The sequence below is a fragment of the Budorcas taxicolor genome, chromosome 2, assembly GCF_023091745.1.
Source record: "Budorcas taxicolor isolate Tak-1 chromosome 2, Takin1.1, whole genome shotgun sequence".
In the NCBI taxonomy this organism is placed as follows: domain Eukaryota; kingdom Metazoa; phylum Chordata; class Mammalia; order Artiodactyla; family Bovidae; genus Budorcas; species Budorcas taxicolor.
Genome location: NC_068911.1, coordinates 114577921 through 114589685, shown reverse-complemented (window position 1 = coordinate 114589685; position 11765 = coordinate 114577921). Strand labels below are relative to the sequence as shown.

Below are 11765 nucleotides of genomic sequence, written 5' to 3'. Positions count from 1 at the left end.
GCTGCAGTCACTGTCTGCAGTAATCTTGGAGACCAAGAAAGTAAAGACTCATTGTTTTTATTTTTTCCACATCTGTTTGCCACATTTATTTAACAAGATCCCTCCTCTTCAGTGGGTTCTGAGATCAAGGGTTTTCTCCTTAACACTGTAACTTTGTGGAAATTTGCCTCACTTTTATTAATAACTTTTCAGTATTTACTTGGCTTATCAATATGTAACTTAAATACTGACAAATGACCTGAGAGGAAATTGTAAACAAAATGCCAACCTTGTGGTATTAGCTGGCTAGGATCGCTATATTAAAGTACCACAAACTGGTTGCTTAACCGATAGAAATTTATTATCTGACAGCTCTGGCTAGAAGTCTAAAATTAAGGTATTGACAGGACCATTCTCCCCCGTGAAGATGCTACAAAAGAATAAGGTTTAGGAGGGTTTGTAGCACCTGACGTTGCCATGACTACCAATCCCAAGGACCCTGTGGCCAACTTGGCTGCTGAGCCTGTGATGCTGTTGCTTGTGGATCGTTTCTTTACTCACTGATACAAAGCAGGCCAAGGGAATGGCATTTGTAGAGATGTGGAGAAACAGCAAGATGTCAAAGGAAAACCCTATGAGGACCACTGTATACTATAGCACTCTAACCGAACACAGGTCATCATGTTGGCACAGTCTCATTCAGTTCTTCAAAGTGGAAAAAACAATTAAAAGAATTTTTTAATCAAATCAGTACCAACTGCAAGAGTACTGGAGTGGGGTGCTATTGCCTTCTCCAAGTACCAACTGTAGCAGCCTTCAGAACAAAGTCTCTGAGAAATTTAAGCAGGGGACACAGCTTCTCACAGAACTTGCACCTCTGTGTAAGATTTACTGCTCAGGTGGAGAAGAATGTATCATATCTAACTGTGTTAGAGGATGGTTGATGGAAGTGAATGTAAACATTTTCCATAAACCATCTAGTCTTCAAGAGAAGCCATCCACTGAAGGCTACATTGCAGTTGTGCTGCCCAAATTTGAAGAAATAAAAGTAAAACAGGAGGGTTACTGACCCAAGAAGAATATGAAGAAATTATAGTGAAATGCATGAAAGCCACAGCAGCTACCTCATTAGGGGTGAGGACTGAGATGGAGTGAAAAGCAACACGGCATCCTTTCCTTACCTGGCCTACTAGTCAGTAGACTGAAGAAGAACGTGCACTGGTGAAGTGTACTTCACATCTGGTCACCCACAGGGAGGCCTGACTTAGCTTTCCTTCTTTGTGTTGCATAACAAGCCTTGATTCTGTTTTGTCTTCAGCCTCCCAGATCTGCCTGCCCACGTACTCATTGTCTTCCTCTCTTACTTTTCTCTTTCTAACAACTGGTAAGGAAGACATGTTTTTCTGTTTAAAAACCAACAAACAAAGCATTTTGAGGAAAATTTGAAAAGACAGCAAAATAAGAATAATTTTCCCGTCATCCTGTCTCTTAGCTTCTGGCAGTTCCTTGGCTTGTAGGAGCATATCTTCACATGGTACTCTCCCTGTGTCTAAATTTCTTCTTTTTGTGAGTACACAGTCCTATTGGTATATCATTCTCCAGTATGATATCCCCTTACTAATTACATCTGCAAAGACTCAGTTTCCAAGATCACATTCTGAGATAGTGGGGGTTAGGACTTCTATATAATCAGTCTGGGGAGAGAACATAATTCAACCCATAATATTGAAATCAAAGCACTTGTATTTCCTTCCATATCTTTGTCTATAAGTCTTGGCTTCCCTTATTGCTCTCCAGTGTCTTTAGGCAGTTTTTATCAGGTTATACTCTGTTTTTATAATTGTTTTCATAGAGAAAGAATGATACTAGCTACTCCATGATTGATTCTATACTAGCTATTTTAAACTTAAAACTTTATAACTAATGCAATTTTAATATAGTATGTGGTTCTTTATTTGAAAATTGAAAGAGAGTAATACAATGAGTATATCAGGTGCATGGTATTCATAGTAACTGGTGAAGAAACAGTTGAAGGATTTCTTGGTTGGAGAAAAGAGCTATTGGAATATAAGGCAAGGAAATTCAGAAAATAACCTACACATGAATCTTGTAGTAACCTATATGTTTAGGGAGTCTATGCAGGATGAACTCACTCTGGTTTCATCATTGTTGTGCTGGAAATTGATTTAACCCTTAGGCAAGCATCTCCTTAGGTGAATTGGTTAACTTCTTGTGATTGGTAATTGGTTACCCATATTTACTTCCCAGTGTTGCAGGTATAACCCCCGCCATTTAGCTGCCTAACTCCTCCAACTCTATAAAACCTGGAGCCTTGCTGCTGCTGCTGCTGCTAAGTCACTTCAGTCTTGTCCGACTCTTTGTGACTCCATAGACAGCAGCCCACCAGGCTCCGCCATCTCTGGGATTCTCCAGGCAAGAATACTGGAGCAGGTTGCCATTTCCATCTCCAACGCACGAAAGTGAAAAGTGAAAGTGAAGTCACTCAGCCGTGTCTGACTCTTTGTGACTCTATGGACTGCAGTGTACCAGGTTCCTCCGTCCATGGGATATTCCTGGCAAGAGTACTGGAGTGGGGTGCCATTGCCTTCTCTGGAGCCTTGCTACCCTCCCATTATTCTCAAATTTGGTTTCCCTCATCCTGGACTCGACATCACAAATTGTCTCTCATGCTTCTAGCTTTTGATCCCATGTTTCGTTATATCAGTTCCCTGGAATCTCCTCATCTCATTCTTTCAACCTGAAGCTCTTGATTTGAGGTTCTACCTGTGGTGTTTTCCCTCTCCAGTACAATCTAGATTTCACTAACAGCTATGCTGCAGTTGGATAAGTCAAGTAAACATCCACCTTGTGACTGTCCCACATCTCTTTCTTCACTATGACTCTCCAAATTCAGCGTTCCTCCCAGGCTCATCTCAGGTCCACAAGCAGTTCCTAAATTAACTCAAAAAAGAAAAAAAAGAAAAAGAAAACCTGAGGGATTTAAGCTCCATGCTCATTATCTCTTGGGAAGTCAGTGAATATTATTATTTCTTTGAGTTGATCTCTTTCTTCTTCTTAGCATTCTTGTTATGAAAAGAGTTTGTCATGGAGCAATCAATTTTAGCAGGCCCCCACTGGATGTAAGACAACTTGGTAAGTGCTCTTTAATTATTCACCTATTCATTTAATGGGGGCTTCCCAGGTGGCAGTAGTGGTAAAGAAACCTCCTGCAGGGATGCAGGAGATGTAGTTTCGATCTATGGATCTAGAAGGTCTGATAAAGGAGGAAATGGCAACCCACTCCAATATTCTTGCCTGGGAAATCCCATGGACAGAGGAGCCTGGTAGGCTACAGTCCGTGGGGTTGCAAAAGAGTTGGACATGAGTGAAGCAACTAAGCATGCATTCATTTAACAACTATTGTTTGAGTGCCCAAGCTTCTGGAGTGATAACAATGGTGAAAAAATAGTTGTGTTCTTGACCAATGGATTTCATAGTCCAGTTAAGAGAAAGACATTATTCAAGTAATTCAGAAATGTAAAAATGGAACTGAAGTAAGCGGGAGGAAGGAGAGAAGCATGGAGTTCTGCATCCATTTAAGCAAGGCCCCAAAGTTCTCTTTCAGTTAAGTCAGGGCTTCTTAAACTCCATCATAGGAATAGTGTCAAAACAGGCTTGGTGCAGTGATTCTCAATCCCAGAAGTGTATTAGAGTTACATAAGGATTATGTGCTCAGCTGTGTCCAACTTTTTGCGACCCCATGGACTGTGGCCCACCAGGCTCCTCTGTCCATGGAATTTTCCAGGCAAGAATACTGGAGTGAGCTACCATTTCCTTCTCCAGAATTACAAAAAGTGCTTTAAAAAAAAGAAGAAGAAGCCAAGGCTTCACTCCAGACTGATAAATTAGACTCTTTGAGAATGGGATCTGGCATTAGCTGTTTTAAAAAATAAATATCTGCAAGGACAGTAACATACAGGCTGAGTAGAGATTTCCTTCTCTTTGGAAACGAAAGGATCCCAGATGCTTAGCTTCATGGTTTATCACCTTTTCTCTCATCTGCCCTTCTGTTTTTGCCTGACCTCCTGTTTTTAGTAATGGGAATCTTGTTTGCTTCCCTTTGTTTCCAACCAAAGCAGTGACCTCAGGTCTAACATCTGGGCCCTGGCTCATAGGGCCCACCCTAGGAACATGAAGTTCAGGTAACTTATCAGGACCTAGGTCTTCTGAGGGGCCATGCAGTTGTGACAAATAGTCATCCCCTTCACCTGGGGCATGAGCTGCCAAAGTAACACTTTTTATTTTCACATAGAATGACATAAAAGAAAGAGGGAGGTAGGAAAGGTCCAGGATGTGGGAAGTGGGGTCTAAGAATTCTCTGAGAGGTATGGCCACTCCCTGAAGCCCCTATAATATTCTCCAGGCAGCAAAGTGATTGGCTACTGCAGGACACAACCCCAGTGTCACAGTGGCCCTGAGCTTCTAAGTCCAAAAGGCACTCAGACCCACAAGGACCAAAACACCTGCATTCTATTCTCTGGTGAGTTTTTCCTATTCCTAGGGAAAATATGACTCTTCCTCTTGCCCCTCTCCTAGGTATCTCAAACTCTGCTTAACTTACCCTCTCAGATGGGTCCCAGAACAATTTATTTCACTTAATGTGTTAGTGCTGCTGTGTATGAGTTTCTGCTTCACATCTCTGTGAGTTCTCTGTTACGCATATGTGCATCCTAAGTCACTTCAGTCATGTCCATTTGCAACCCTATGGACTGTAGATAAAACCCCCAACACACATCTAATTTTCAGCAAAGTTGTCTCCATGCTAAAGCTATAAAATAATAACAGCCATTCTGTAAAACGAATGCACTAATACACTAAGCATACACATCAATTGTTAAGATGTGCCCTAATTTCTCAAATATTTACAATTTTAAAAATTGCAGCTAAAAATCAAAGAAATATGGTACCTGCAAATTTTTCTCCCAAGGTATTATTTTGAATTATTGTTTATAAACAGTTTATCATAGAGAACATTTGCTGAATATAATTTGAGTTTTGAATTAAGTAACCTTTAGTTGCTGGACAATAATTATCTGGTTGAAGACAATACATAAATGATCACTGTAGAGAAAAGTATTTACCTTTCTAGCTTTGTTTGTAAGTATCTAAATCATTCAGAAGTCAGGTCTAATCTTTAAGATCACTGTCAAAACAAAACTTGTCAAAATTCTGCAAGATAATGATAGTTTGTTTTTCCTTTTGTTTCTCTATCTCTTCTTTTGATTTTCAAAATTTTGTTTCATTGGCTAGAATTCCCAGACCAATGTTAAATAATAATGCTTAATCGAGGTTACCTTCATCTTTCCCTGATTTTGATAGAAATTAACCTAGTGATTAATCATTAAACACAACACTGGTGGTGGTTTGAATAGCATTTTATTATTTTGCAGAAATATATATCTATTTCTAGTTTACATAGAAAGTTAAAAAGTCAAAAGGTAAGCAAAGTTTAATCTCATGCCTTTTTTGGTATCTATATAGATCATACATTGTTTCTTATTTAACATAATTAACACCCTATAATATTAAATATCTAAATATTAAATTACCTGGAATTTACCATTGTAAAAAGGGAGATTAAAGCATAGTACTATTTTATAAAGTGAATTATTTGTTTTATGAATTGCCTGTGACAAGTTTCTGAACCCAGGCAGCCAGTCTGTATAAGCCAGCATGTGGTTGGCGTCTCAGGGTTCAGAGACTAATTATAATAGTGCCAGCCTAGGCAGGACACCATTAGGAGGTCAGACCTGCCAGAAGAAATCAATTATAGGAGATGAACCTTGTTTGGATATATTTTGTGCCATTGCCCCCTTGGAGGGCCAAGATCTTGCTTCCTGGTGCAAAGATCATGAGTGCCAGAACCTGTCATTTGTACGCCACTTGGCACTGACTGCCCCAAACCCCAGTCATCTTCAACTTTTTGTTCAGTAAAGAATTAATGATGAGACATGGAGATGATGTGGAGATAAGGGCTCCTCTTTATGGAGACACTCACTCCAGCCAAAAGAGCAGATTGTAGACAAATTCAATAACCCTCTGGCAGAAAGAAGGCACACTGAACATTTGCACACATGTTCTCTGAGGTCACACACATACTCATACACTTATACCCTTCCCCTTACATTAGGAGATTTGTTGAATAGAGTGAGGGCTTAATACAGGCTTTATTCATGAAAGAGTGAACGAATAAGAGAACTCAGTGGTCCAAGTATAACATTGTACTCATCCACATACACATATATTAATGTTGACTCATAAATACACAAGAAAATGGGAGAACATTGTCTCTGTAGCTCTCCACACACATCAACTGCTGTCATGGTCCCCTCCAAGCTGCCATGCATCCCTTCCAGAAATCTCAACAGTTACAGTTTCGAGCCTTAATTCCAAGGCTCAAAAGTCTCAATCCAAACTGGGTTTAACCACACACAGATTTATTGCTGGATACAATAGGAGGTCCAGAAATAGAGTACCAGGGTTGATTGATCTGGATACTGTCAACAAGGACTGAATTTCATCCTGTCACTGTGCTGCGCCCTGCGCACCCCCCCCCCCCCCCGCCCCCCACCACCACTTGCAGAATCATCTCTACTCTGAGCCTCGTTTCCTTTGTGGTTGCAGGATGACTCCCAGGAGCAATCAGGGCTACACATCACATAGTTCTTATCCAGGGATAGAAGGCAAGAAGCTTCTCTAGGCTTTCTCAAGAATGGGAAGAACTTTACAAAAGTTGATGGTAAACTTCTTCCTGCATGTCAATGACCATAGACAGGGTAGAATTTTTCCTGAAATGAGAATTTGAGATTGGGCTTATACCAAGCAATCTAATCTCTTAAGACAAGAGCCACAGTGACGGAAAGATGCTGGAAAGTCCAGCATGGGAATGACAACAGTCTGGAAGAAATCTGTAGTACTAGCTTCCAGTACCAGCCTCACATGTGGCAAGAGGTGATAGGTACAGGGTAGAGATTTGTACTCAACTCTGTATGACTCAGCTGAAATCACACCAGTGAGGCACATAGACACAGTGCTGCCCTCACAGACACAAGGAGGGCAGCACTGACTGGTCCAATTAGACTTTATCATTTCTTTTCCCCCTGGGGCTTCCCTGGTGGCTCAGACAGTAAAGAATCTGCCTGCAATGCAGGAGACCTGGGTTAGATCCCTGGGTCAAGAAGATCCCTTGGAGAAGGAAAGGACAACCTACTCCCATATTCTTGCATGGACAGAGGAGCCTGGTGGGCTATAGTCCATGGGATCGCAAAGAGTCAGACAGGACTGAGGAACTAACACTTTCACCTTCTGTGCTTCAGTCAGTCAGTTCAGTTGCTCAGTCGTGTCTGACTCTTTGTGACCCCATGAACCACAGCTCACCAGACCTCCTTGTCCATCACCAACTCCCGGAGTCCACCCAAACCCATGTCCATTGAGTCGGTGATGTCTGTCATCCCCTTCTCCTCCTGCCCTCAATCTTTCCCAACATCAGGGTCTTTTCCAATAAGTCAGCTCTTCTCATTAGGTGGCCAAAGTATTGGAGTTTCAGCTTCAACATCAGTCCTTCCATTGACCACCCAGGACTGGTCTCCTTTAAGATGGACTGGTTGGATCTCCTTGCAGTCGAAGGGACTCTCAAGAGTCTTCTCCAACACCACAGTTGAAAAGCATCAATTCTTTCTTTGGTGCTCAGCTTCCTTTATAGTCCAACTCTCACATCCATACATGACCACTGGAGAGACCATAGCCTTGACTAGATGGACCTTTGTCGGCAAAGTAATGTCTCTGCTTTTGAATATGCTATCTGGGTTGGTCATAACTTTTCTTCCAAGGAGTAAGCGTCTTTTAATTTCATGGCTGAAATCACCATCTGCAGTGATTTTGGAGCCTGGAAAAATAAAGTCTGACACTGTTTCCACTGTTTCCCCATCTATTTCCCATGAAGTGATGGGACCAGATGCCATGATCTTCGTTTTCTGAATGTTGAGCTTTAAGCCAACTTTCTCAGTCTCCTCTTTCACTTTCATCAAGAGGCTCTTTAGTTCCTCTTCACTTTGTGCCATAAGGGTGGTGTCATCTGCATATCTGAGGTTATTGATATTTCTCCCAGCAATCTTGATTCCAGCTTGTGCTTCCTCCAGCCCAGCATTTCTCATGATGTACTACTCTGCATATAAGTTAAATAAGTAGGGTGACAATATACAGCCTTGACGTATTCCTTATCCTATTTGGAACCAGTCTGTTGTTGCATGTCCAGTTCTAACTGTTGCTTCCTGACCTGCATACAGATTTCTCCAGAGGCAGGGCAGGTGATCTGGCGTTCCCATCTCTTTCAGAATTTTCCACAGTTTATTGTGATCCACATAGTCAAAGGCTTTGAGGCTGCTGAATAAAGATAGAGTCCCACATGTGTGGCAAATATGAAGTTCAAAGTTATGCTTTGCATTCTTCTTTTTTCTCCACACCCGCTGTTTCCACTCGCAGAAAAAGAAATTAAAACAGTGATTTGGGTACTGACTTGTATTAACCCCTCATTATTGTGTCAACCAGAAAGCAGGGTAGTTCCCTTGAACAAGGAGCAGGCTGGTGTGTAAGTGTGAGTGCATATGTCTGTGTGTGTGAGTCTGTGTGACTGTCTTTGGATGTCTGTGTGAGTGTGTTGGTGTAAATGTGTGTTTATGTGTGTGTTTACATGTCATGTGTACGTGTGTGATATGCATACATACAAGAATTTGAAAATCAAGACTTTGGCTGGTTGGTGTAAATAAAGCACAGGGTATGGAAACCCCGAAAAGAGAAGGCCCTCTGGATGAAAAACAGCTTAAGTGGTAGGGCCCTAGTTTTTCAATTTTTTTTTTTCACAAGTTTTATTGAAATATAATTCACATACCATACAATTTATCCAATTGTATTTATTGAATGTAAAATTCAATGGCTTCTAGTACAATCACAGAGTTGTGTATCCACCACTAGAGTCAATTCTAGGATATTTTCATTACCTGAAAAAGAAACCTCTTACCCATCATCCTCCAATCCCCCTGACCCCCTCAGCTCTAGGCAGTCACTAATCTTTAGATTTTCCTATGCTGAGTATTTTATATAAACGGGATCATCCAATATGAAGTTCTTTGCTACTGGCATCTTACATTTAGCATGTTTTCAAGGTTCATCCATGTTATAACACGAATCAGTACTTCATTCCATTTTATGGCTGAACAATAATCCATTATATGGACACACCACAATTTTATGTATCCATTAATTTGCTGATGGTTGTTTGGATTGCCTTCATTTTGGGACTATTATGAATAATGCTGCTGTGAACACTCATGTACCAATTTTTATAAGGGTAGATATTGCCGTTTCTCTTGGGTTTGTACCTAGGAGTAACATTGTCGGATCACATGGCAAAAATACTTAACCATTTGTGGAACTGCTGGACTGTTTCCCAAAGCAGCTTTGCCACTTAACATTCAGCAGTGTAAGAGAATCTCGGTTTTTCCACGTTCTCGTCACACTTATTTGTGTCTGTCTGAATACACTCATCTTAGTAGGTGTGAAGGAGTATCTCACTGTGGTTTTAATTTGCATTTCCATGGTGGCTAATGATGCTGTTCATTTTTTTTCATGTGCTCATTGGAAATTTGCATATCTTACTTGAAGAAATGTCTGTTAATAATCTAGCACCCATTTTTCCAGTTGTATTGATATACAATTGATATACAATCAATATACATTTAAAGTGTACAGTAAAATGATTTGACTTACATATATTGGGAAATGATTACCAGGATAAGTTTAGTTAGTATTCATTTTAGAGACAATAAAAGGAAAATGATAAATTTTTCTTTGTGATAAGAACTCAGGATACAGTCTCTTAACAACTTAACTATAGTCATCATGTTGTACAGTACTTTCCTAGTACTTATTTATCTTATAGCTGGACGTTTGTTCCTTTAAACCAGCTCTCTTCAATTAACCCTGACCTTCTCTTCTGGCAAGCACAAATATAATCTTCTATTCCATGATTTTTTACATATTAGATTACTCATATAAGTGAGCGCATATAGTAATTGTCTGTCTCTGTCTGACTTATTTCACCCAGCATGAGGACTTCAAGCTCCACCTGTGTTGCAAATGACAAGGTTCCCCTTCAGGTTTTGTTTGTTTGTTTTGTTTCATTTGTTTTTATTCCTTTCTTTTCTAATGGCTGAATAATATTACATTGTGTGTGCATGTGTGTACACACACACACACATATGCCACCACTTCTTTATCTATTCATCCACTGATGGATATTTAGGTGTGTTGCTTCCACAACTTTACCATAAGTAATGTTACTACAAACATGAGGTGCAGAGATGCTTTTCAAGTCAGTATTTTTGTTTCCTTTTGATATATTCCCAGAAGTGTACCGCTGGATCATATGCTAGTTCTATTTTTAATTTTTTGAGAAATTTTCATAATGCTTTCCATAGTGGCTAAATCAGTTTTCAAAAGGTTTCCTTTTCCCCATATCCCCATAAGCATTTGTTATTGCTCATGATTTTGATGTAGGCCATTCTAATAAGTGTGGGGGTAATGTATCACTGTGGTTTCAATTTTCAGTCTCTATTAATAATGTTTACTTTTTTATGCACATGTTGACCATTAGTATATCTTCTTTGGAAAAATGTCTATCTAGGTCTTTTGCCCATTTTTATAGGAATTTTTGCCTAACTATTGAGTAGTAGTGTGTGTGTGTATTCAGTAGTGTCTGACCTCTTTGCGATCCCATGGACTGTAGCCCACCAAGCTCCTCTCTCCATGGGATTTCCTAGGCAAGAATACAGGAATGGGTTGCCATTTCCTACTCCAGGGAATCTTCCTGACCAAGGCATCAAACCCGAGTTTCCTGAGCCTCCTGCATTGGCAGGCAGATTCTTTACCACTGAGCCATCAGGGAAGCCCCATTTGAGTGATGAGTTTTTTTAATATATTCTATACAAAAGTCTTTTATCAGATATGCAATTTGTAAACATTATCTCTCATTCTACAGGTTGTATTTTCACCTTACGTATGAGGAGGGCTTACAAATAGCTGAGAAAAGAAGAGAAGCTAAAGGCAAAGAAGAAAAAGAAAGATATACCCATTTGAATGCAGAGTTCCAAAGAATAGCAAGGAGATATAAGAAAACCTTCCTCAGCGATCAATGCAAAGAAATAAAGGAAAACAATAGAATGGGAAAGACTAGAGATCTCTTCAAGAAAATTACGATACCAAGGGAAATTTTCATGCAAAGATAGGCACAATAAGGGAAAGAAATGGTATGGACCTAACAGAAGCAGAAGATATTAGGAAGAGGTGGCAAGAATATACAGAAGAATTGTACAAAAAAGATCTTTATGACCAACATAACCATGACGGTGTGATCACTCACCTATAGCCAGACATTCTGGGATGTGAAGCCAAGTGGGCCTTTGGAAGCATCACTAAGAACAAAGCTAGTGGAGGTGATAGAATTCCAGCTGAGCTATTTCAAACCCTAAAAAATGATGCTGTAAAAGTGCTACACTCAATATGCTAGCAAATTTGGAAAACTCAGCAGTGGCCACAGGACTGGAAAAGGTCAGTTTTCGTTCCAATCCCAAAGAAAGGCAATGCCAAAGAATGCTCAAGCTACAGCACGATTGCACTCATCTCACAGGCTGGCAAAGTAATGCTCAAAATTCTCCAAGCCAGGCTTCAAC

At 40.2% G+C, this 11765-nt stretch overlaps 1 pseudogene; it reads left to right on the top strand.

Annotated features, from left to right (window-relative positions):
* Positions 1 to 456: 456 nt before the first annotated feature.
* On the top strand, positions 457 to 1134 carry LOC128043853 (protein Abitram-like; annotated as a pseudogene).
* Positions 1135 to 11765: the final 10631 nt, after the last annotated feature.